This window comes from Micropterus salmoides, unplaced genomic scaffold, assembly GCF_014851395.1.
Source record: "Micropterus salmoides isolate LMB-PRFRI ecotype aquatic unplaced genomic scaffold, ASM1485139v1 Ms_hic_scaffold_1, whole genome shotgun sequence".
NCBI lineage: Eukaryota > Metazoa > Chordata > Actinopteri > Centrarchiformes > Centrarchidae > Micropterus > Micropterus salmoides.
The window spans coordinates 65,104,642-65,114,237 of record NW_024040040.1 but is presented as its reverse complement, the minus strand read 5'-3'; the positions used below and the strand labels follow the sequence as shown (position 1 = coordinate 65,114,237).

The 9,596-nt window shown below is 41.7% G+C and overlaps 1 long non-coding RNA gene across 2 annotated transcripts; it reads right to left on the bottom strand.

The window, feature by feature from the left end:
* Positions 1–5,836: 5,836 nt before the first annotated feature.
* LOC119898983 lies at positions 5,837–9,347 on the bottom strand. Of its 2 annotated transcripts, XR_005443674.1 has the most exons (6): positions 9,276–9,347; positions 8,949–9,033; positions 8,426–8,486; positions 7,743–7,885; positions 7,478–7,568; positions 5,837–6,431 (listed from the first exon to the last, which is right to left on the bottom strand). It is a non-coding gene; the product is annotated as an uncharacterized LOC119898983 (long non-coding RNA). The 2 variants fall into 2 exon arrangements; XR_005443672.1 differs by lacking the exon at positions 5,837–6,431 and having other exon boundaries at positions 7,440–7,568.
* Between the last annotated feature and the right edge of the window lie 249 nt (positions 9,348–9,596).

Genomic DNA, 9,596 nt, shown 5'->3' with positions numbered 1-9,596 from the left:
ACCCCCAGAACTCCCCCCAACTAACAGATTTCGGATTCATGATTGAGACTCTATTGTCATTGTATACTAAATACAACAAAATGCAGTTTAGAGCAAAACACTGAACTTTGCAACTTTAAAATAGTATATGACAGGGGTTCTTAACCTTTCTGGCAGTCAGACCCCTTTTTGAAGTTGAAAATATTTTGCGTGTTTGCACACCTCACACACTCAAAACAGTAGCGGTTGGCATCACTGCCCCTACTGGATTAAACAGTGCAAAATATTTACAGTGTCCACCCAAAGTGATCCATTCACAACTTTAGTCCGTCCGTGCCTATAGCAGCATTCTCGCGACCAACAGGGGGGTCCTGACCCCCAGGTTAAGAACCACTGGTATATAGCAATAAGCAATGTGGATTTCTATAAACACTGTTAAAAACATCACATCTTGTGGATATACAACACAACCCTACAGTGATATTGCAGGATATGATTCTCTTATATGCTTACTTATTACTTAGGATTGTTCATATGATACTCAATAGTGTGTGACATCATTATCTTAAGGTAATTCAACAGTTAAGACAGTTAGAAGCTTGTGCTGAATGACAGGAAACCGGGCCCGGACAATAATACACTCTGACACACTTCACACTTTTATTAATAGAGTCACACACACATCCACTCACATGACAGCCCCTAAGGCACACTAGAACATTCTATACCAACTGTCAATTACCATATATGGCAAACACGAGAGAGTCAGACTCTGTGTTAGACAGCCTGACAGCAGAGTCTCCGGATATATATCTGTATTGGGTTGAATAAATCAACATTGTGTGAACTTGATACCTTGTCTCATCTGATCCTTCTCATCAACGAATTCAGGGAAGTCGTTGCACTTCAACAATTTGGGGCTCGTCCGGGATGGGTCGAGATCATTAATTGGCCGAGTGATTGGACACAACGGACTTGAATCGTTCCGGCGCCACTAACAAAAGGTAAGCAGAACCTGTTTAAACGAATCTGCCTATTGAGTAAATGAACTAAATTGTGAACGATAAAAGTCCTGAGTGTACAGTCAATTAAAAGAGAAAAGGTATCAAGTGGACAGGAAATATAGGATTTTCGGGTCCTGTTGGGAAATAACAAAGTGTCATTTTGAGTGGTTGTGTGTAAACTGATGAGTAATCAACTGGATAGTTGGTGATATAACCGTGCCCGTTGAATGTGATTTGTCCCTGGGAGTGGCGTCTCCAGCCTCCTCACTTTCCAGAAAAGAGGAGTGTTCGGTTTGAAATACCGAAGCTGGGTTTGAGTCCCGGGAAATTCAGGACCCCCGAAGTACCAAGGGTGAAAGGCCCGGATATCTGGAATATCCAAGCATCGTGGTTTAGGCTCTCACAAGGTAAAATTAAAGTACAGATCTGGGATCTCTGTAGGTCTGGGACCTCAGCGCGCTGCGTGTGAACGAACAGAGGAGTGAATGTGTGAGTGAGTGATATTCTCCAAGGGATACTTTGTGCATCAGTGTCTCAAACAGGAAAAGCCTCCACTCTGTTCACAGAAACCTAACGGTGGCAACTGAAGTGAACTGAGACAGGAAGTGAGAAGTACTGTTTGATTAGGTCAGTTGCTCGGGTGAACTCCATACAAACTGACTGGCTGATACACTGTTAGGCAGGGTCAGGATGGACGGAGAATTTGACAGAGAAATTGATGATGGGGGATGGGGCCCATGGAAACCATGGGGAGAGCAAATTGATAATGTGTTATTGGTAACAAGCAACAGAAGCAAACCTAAAGACAAACAAAAGAAGAAAAAGAAGAAGCGAAACGGAGAAAAAGATAAGACTGTCAGTCTGCTGCAAAAGAGGAAGTGCAGAGCTGAAGCAGAAAAATGGAAGAGGAGAGAAAGAAGTGGTTCGTGCTGGCTGTAGATGCACAGGCAGTGAGACACTTAGGAAGAGATAAAATAAACACTAAGACGGAAGGGGACAAAGGTATGCCACCACCACCTTACTCAGGTGCCACGGAGCCTACAGCACCCCCGGTAAGTATCTACCCGGTGCTAGAAGACTCTGGAGGTAAGTTTACCATAGAGACTGCAGGAGGATGCCCAACCTCACGAGGTGTCCTGAAGGGCAGAGAGGAAGACGACAACCTCCCCTTTAAAGCCAGGAGGCGTAGGGAGGAGAACACAGGAGGATCTGGACACCGAGGTAAAACATCAAGAGGGAGTGACAGGAGGGAAGAGGTGACTGGACACTTGTCTGGCTCCTGAAGGAGCAACCTCACTCAGAAGAAGAAGATGAGCTGGAAGAAGAGGAACAGGAGGAGGAAGAGGAACGGGATGATAACAAGCCGTTGATAGGCCAGGGTGCTAGAGGATACAGTTCCCCTGAACCCACAGATAGGCCACTACTAGAAGAGAACTAGGCGACTTATCCAAGAGTCACAGGAGAAGGGAAAGCAAGCACAGCAAGGTAGTAGATGAGCTGGAGAAGGTAAGACGCCAGAAGAGCAACCGACAGATACTCAATCTCCCTTTGCTACAAGGAACAGGAGGGTTTGGGGAAAAATATAAGCCATGGAGCTTAGGTGTTGTACAGGCCGTAGTGGAAAAAATGCCACCTGTAGCTGATGGGGGAGGATTGTGGCTCGACCAGCTAGACATGCTAACAGCAGGACAGAAATTAGCCCTGGGGGACTGGAGAGCTGTAGCAGCCAGATGTCTCCCAGGTCATGTGATAGGGAGATAGAAAGAGAGGGACGACTTGAGGATGTGCCTGATGAGATTCCCTTTACTCGACTAGTGATGGATGTAGGGGCAGCAATGAGAGAACGATTCCCACTACCCAATGCAGCGACAGTGCCCAAACTCCCCTGGAAAACAGACCAAAACCCACGTGATTATTTAGATAAGTGCAAGGAAACCTGGGCCGAAACACTGGCTGTCACCCTGGAAAGGGAGGCAGCAAGAGTGGTTCAGGAAGGCTGTATTGGAGGGGGTTCCAAACTCTGTTAAAGAAGCCATGCTGAGCAATCCAGACCTCCCAGGAAGTGAGTCCCAGATTTGGGAGAGACACCTAATACACCACTTGCAGAGAGCCAAAGATCAGGAAGAAGGGAAAGAGAATGAGATTGCGGACGCAGCTACTGAAGCTGCAGCTGGGGAAGGCGAGACAGGAGGTAAATGAAAAAAGAAGGGCCCTACTAAACAGTTGGTGGCTGGAGCTCCGCCCACCGACCCACATACTCCAGATTTATATCCCATCCCACCGTGGGTGGATCCACACCACCCCTCTCAGAATCAAGGGTGGAACCAACGGTCATGGGACCTCCTAGGGGAGAAACAGAGGAGGTCGTGGAAGGGGGAGAGGTAGAGGTGGGTTTCAAAGGGAAACACGAGGAGGAGGAGGCTACGGAGGATGTTTCATATGTGGAAACACCTCCCACTGGGCTAGAACTGTGCACAAAATCCTAACAACCAACAAAGAAGTCAGGGAGCTACGCAGAGACCCCACCACGTGATCAAATCTCCAATGACACCGTGCAGGTTGTAGGTTTCTCTGGGGTAGGACAGAAACTGCCAGTGACTGAATCGCTGCCAACACAACTGGGACACCAACGCTTGCTTCACCATTTGTGGTGTCCCCTACAGTCCCTGTAAACCGACTGGGAAGAGATCTCCTGATAAAATTAGGAGCCACCATCTTGTGCAGCGCTGATGGACTAGTAGTTACCCTACCAGATGGAACTCAGTTTTGATGTGGATACCCTCAAACTGGACAATGGTTGTTACAACCCTGCAGGCTCACACAGCTGACATCTATTGGGGCCTCGTGCAACCTGAGACTCCTGAAAAAGGGGGACTGATGAGCTCCTACCTCCTGTGGAAAAAATGGATCACCCTCCTCGAACCCTACACCACACCTCCAGACCCTCCCCATGTGACGCTCTTCTATGACAGACAAGAAACACAATGGTATCAACAGTCATTTGGTGACCTAGTTGAAGGTCACATCTGGCAGATGGGCGTGGCCTCTGCTACCAATCTTACTTCTGAACAGATGGAGAGGTACATGATGGGAGAAGAGGCGGTCCCACATGTCTCACTCGCTTTACATACTAAACATCAAGCAATCAATTTTGTTCTTTTGATATATATTAAATATTAATATATTCAGTCAAATTATTTCAAACCTTGGATACTCATGTGCATGTTTAGCTCAGTTGGTAGAGTGTGGGACTCCTGTTGCAGGAGTTGTAAGATTGATCCTAAAATCCTGCAGACTTTTTTTTCTCCCTTGCTAAATAAATTGATAGTCTTTTTCACATGCTCACAATAATGCATGTGCCGCAGTGCTTGTACGTCCTGGCGTTTGATCTATGGACGCTTATTTTCATTTCCCTGAGGAAATTCAGGGGAATCCAATCACTCGTTTACGGACGGCTTTTTCAGTGGTGTGTCAAGAAAGCCAAGACTCTTTCGAATGTTCTTCAGAACTTTTCAAAGTAAAGGCTCTCAATAAACTCAACAAAAAACGTTCTTGCGTTTTTATTTTGGAGGCACAATCACTTAAGTAATTATGTGAGTGTTGCTGTCACGACTCAGATCTATTTAAGCATCAGCCGCTTTAATTTTTTTATTTTTCTGTTATCAAAGCAATCTGGCCGGCAGAACTGGCCCGCCAACAATATTATCTGGCCCGCGGGCCCCTATTGCCAACCGCTGCCCTAGGGGCTAAGCCCCCCCCTGTCTTTCAATCCTAGTGACGTCCCTGATTTTAGGAAGTGTAGCATGTAGAGATTTTAGATTCATTATAGCCTAACTCCTACTAGGGGGTAAAAGTCAGGATTTCTCGGCCTCTGCTGCTTCGATAGTTATTAGTCCCCCAACTTAACACAAGTATGCATTATTGCAATGCTCTAAACCATCAACTGCTGAGAAACACTGTTTGATGCTGTGGCTGTTCAGGTCTGCAGGTTCAGATGAGTCTAGTACTGAAAAAGGTTAAGTGATTCATTTGAGTATAAAAAGGTCTAAGATGAAATCAAGGTGGTAACATATTCAATATACGATTGCTTTAAAAGTACAGAATATGATGCACTTTGATGTCTTCAGCCAATCTTACATGCTGTATATTTATGAAACACCTTGTGTGTAGGTTATTTATTTATTCATGGTTATTTTCATTTCCATCACTGATCATGGGATGTGCTCAGAAGCCTTGATTGAAGTTTATAACAACTGTATTCAAGATCATTTCATTTAACAAAAGGAGCATTTGTTTCTGTAACTGAAGGAACTACAATCAATTTGTAAGGAATATTACATGCAAACACAACTTCTGCTCTTGCTCCTTCACCTGACAAAAACAGGATGTGTTGACAGGTTAATGTGTTGAGGGGACACTCTGTTGACTTCCTGGAAACTCTCACCCTAAGCATAAACACTATATGCCTAAAACCAACCCTTCCTTAAACCACGATAATATTAAATCATTTTAAGTTGTTGGGATATGCATTTCTTCATAATGTGACTAAACTGATTTTAGTCCCCATATAAGAAATACATTATATCCCTAAACTTCACTAAAAATATGGTTTGGCCTTAAACAGACAGTGTCATAATGACAAAAAAGAGCCATTAAAGTTATTTTGAATGTTTTGTGACGCATGTATCAAAGCAAAAACAAGTCACTCAACAACCTGGACTGAACTTACATAAAATCATTTGACAAAAACATACAATTTGTAAGCAGTGTATAATAAAGAGGATAAATAAAACCACTGTTATTTCAGATCCAATTGAATTGATAAAATTAATTTACTAAGCGTGTGGTTATATTGATTTAACTCTAAACTCGTCCACATCATGTCAACTTCCTCGGTTTTGTGTCGTTTTCAGCAGCACCCTGCCAGAGACATGAGGCGTGAGACACGAGACGTAAGAAGACAGGTTAAGTGTGACAGGTCACCTCCATTAACCTGGCCTAAATTCCCTCACAGACACAAACAGCTTGAGAGATTTTACAGGCAGGTGTGGTTACCTCTGTGGGCAGCTGGCTACTGCTACTGATCACCTCATTGCTTTCTGAAGGAGAGTTCATATATTAAACATTTGTTTCTGTGCTTGCAAAAGGAACTATTGGAAATTTAGGAGTCTTTCTTTGAGTTGTGGATCACTAACTGTTTGTATGGAATCAGAAGGTGCTCAGCAGACTTTTATCTGCCACATGAAGATTTGACTTTTTTAAGAAAATTGCTGATTCAGAACAAGCAGTCCTCAGTCTGTGCAGAAATACACTCCAATTAGTATCTGATAATATGATGTCTGGTTTAGACAAACAAAGTTAGAAGTCTATTACAGTCTTCTTCATTAGGATATTCCCTCTTCTGTCCCTGTCCCCTCTGTCACGGCAGCTCAGGAAGGAAACGCTGTCCTGTAAACACAAAGTGGGGATTTTGTACTAAAAGGACAGTAACTTTGGGAGATGAGCACTTTGTTTGTCTAACTTAGACGACTTAAGCCTCATATTCATTTCATATAAACTTTTTTTAGCAAGGGATCTCTAAATGTCCAGTATGAACAAGATGAATGATACAGCAAATACTTTTGTTTTAAGATAAACCTTTGTCTTTTCCTAACTATTTATTAATAATTTTAAACTTATTATTAATATTTATGGTCTCACAAACTCTCACTCTCACCACACTTCAGACTAGTAAGAGACAAACTGGATAAATGACATACTGCCCTGCTATGAGCTCTGTTAGCAACATCATGTGTACAGATTGGTTTCTATTTTACTGCAAAAAACTGTTGTTTTCAAAGTTAATGCATGCCCCAAACGATGGAGCGCTTTTCATTTAGATTTTACAACTTCAAAAAGATGTATAAATGTTCTGGTTAATCAGATTGGAATACAAACTCCATGTCAAAGACTTAAATACAGCTAAAAATACTTTTATCCATTTACATTTTTAAAAAAGTGTTTCCAAGCAACTCATCAGGCCAAACACAAGGAGTCTTACTCACTATTTCCATGCAAGACAAAACAATACAAAACATGTAAAGAAATGTAAAGACTCAGTTTGAAATGACAATAAAATACAAATTCAGAAAATGAGCATAAAAATATTGGCAATAGGTGTGAATGACTTACATTGTAACAGTTGTGATCATATAATAATCAAAACAGTAAAAAAAAAAGACAAAGAAAAAAAACATTGTCCTGAAAAGATGGAAGTGTATTATTAAGTACACTGATCTAAAACTAATGCCGTTCAACACAACTGTCCTGTGATAAATCCTACTTTCATGAAGGTTTTAATGTAACCGTTAGAGAGGTATCTAATATTTAATCTACCTGTCCTTCATTAATATAAGATATAAATGAAATATTGTTGCCTTAATTTGCACTCTTAACCAATTCTGTCTTGAGGAAAAATTAATGGGCCCATCGAAAGTCCATGCATAAATACAGACCACAGATCCATGTTGTCATCACACTCAGTGGCTTCTATTAACTCTGCTGTACAGGGCAGATACATCCTCCACAGCTGCTTGACGCCTTGTTCTGTGAAGAAATCAATAATTAAAAGAAGAACACTTAACAAGAAACATAAAACCATAAAAAGACACATGCAACAGCAAAAATGTGAGATTAAATTCTCTGACACTTTCAAACTGAATGTGTATTTTATTTAAATTAAACAGCAACAAAGATTGTCCTGTGTGAAGAGCTGCTCACCCTGCGGCACTGTTGAAGATGGGGGTCGCGTAAACAACCTCCTCCTCGTTTCTGAGGGGCTGAGCTGGGCTGAAGTTGGAGTAGAGAGCCTCTGGCTGGTTCCTAACGCACTGTACGCTTGCATACTGAAGTTCATCTGTCTCCTGCCACATAGACAAGAGGACTTTTACATTTTCCATGTACTGCTTACAAGACAAACAGAACTCAAGTGTGACTTAAGGTAGTAAATAAGACTGTTACTGCACTGCAGCATGACAGGACCATGAGTGTGTTCAGCCTAATTTGCTAAACCAAAAACCAAAGTACTGAAGCTTGATACTGAAAATCTGTTTTGTGTTGTAATACCTTGTGCTCACCAGCAGAGGTCAATAGTATTCATATTTTACTTACACTATTATTTACAAGATGACAGTCCTGTCTGTTCATTTTAACAGGGGAACAGTGTGCCAGAAGTATGGCTGGATAAAAGCTGCTTAATTTATTGTGGGAAGGAAAAGTTTTTGAAGTCTTAACAGTCATATGTTGTATATGGTGCCCACATGTACAATAAAACAGGTTTTGAGCCATCAGGTTGGGAAACAGATAAAGGAGAGCGTGGTTAATTTGGGTGAAGAAAGTAGTCAAAGAAGGATGTGATGCACCTATGAGTTTTCAGATGACTGAACGCATGTTTTAGTTTGTACCTCTGCTCTGTTGTGTGGTCTCTCACCAGCCTCAGGTTGTTGTTGCAAAGACCTCTCTCTTCTGACAGGAGAATAAATAAAAGAAGCAAATGAATAACTAAACACATTTCTTCAAGCAAACATGACTACAATGCTAAAATGCCCTATGTACATTGAGAGTTATTGTTACAGCAAAATCACGATGAATGTAACAAATAAATCCCTCCCTAAGTAGTTTCAATGTAAGTGATGGAGGACAAAATCTAAAATCATCATTCTGTGCTAAAACGATGAAGCTAATAAACTTGTCAGTTAGACAAATCAAGTGGGAATCTTCCACAATTAGTTTTTTAATATGGAAGGAAGTCCTGCATCACTTACATTGAAACTGCTTTAAGAGGGGATCTCTTGAGGGTCAGTATTAACAGGAGGAACCATTACAGCTAACTTTAAATGCACATACGAACATGTGACTAGTGCTTTGAGATGAGTTAAAAAATGTGAATATACGTACATTTAATCACAGAGAAAGTGATCTGCTCACCTAATCCACAGGACGACAGAGAGAAGAAGAATGAAGACCAGAACAACAGCACTGACTGATAGAGCAACTGGAAATTTCAATGAACCTGGAAAACAACAATCAAGCACAAACACTGGAAAAGTTTTAGAAATTCTTAATTCCAAAAGCGAATTAGTGATAAATGGAAACTAACAATGGTTAAATGTGTTTTTTGGGATCGTTTTTTTCAAAGTGTAAAAATAATCCTAACTAAAGTTAGCTGAGCTTCTGTAACCCAAGGTGAGCTCAAAGATGTGGCTGTAAACTCTGCAGTTAACAGGTGTGTGAAGGTAAATTATAAAACCTTACCTGCAACAACAATCAGATGTAAGGTGGAGTTATGACGTCCTCTTCTGTTCTGGGCTTCACAGTAATAATTCCCACTGTGTTCAGCTCTGAAGTCAGTGATGGTGAAGTTCTGTCCTGATGCTTTTGGTGAGTCTTCATTCTCCTTGTACCAGGTGTATTTAGCTGCTGGGTTAGCATCACTGCTGCAGGTCAGAGTCACTGAACTGCCCTCCACTATCTCAGCAGAGGGACTCACTGACACAGAGGGAAGCTTTGGAGCATCTGCGGACAAAAGAGAGACAACTTGTCAATATTTGTTTACAGGCCTGTTTTTAGGCATTT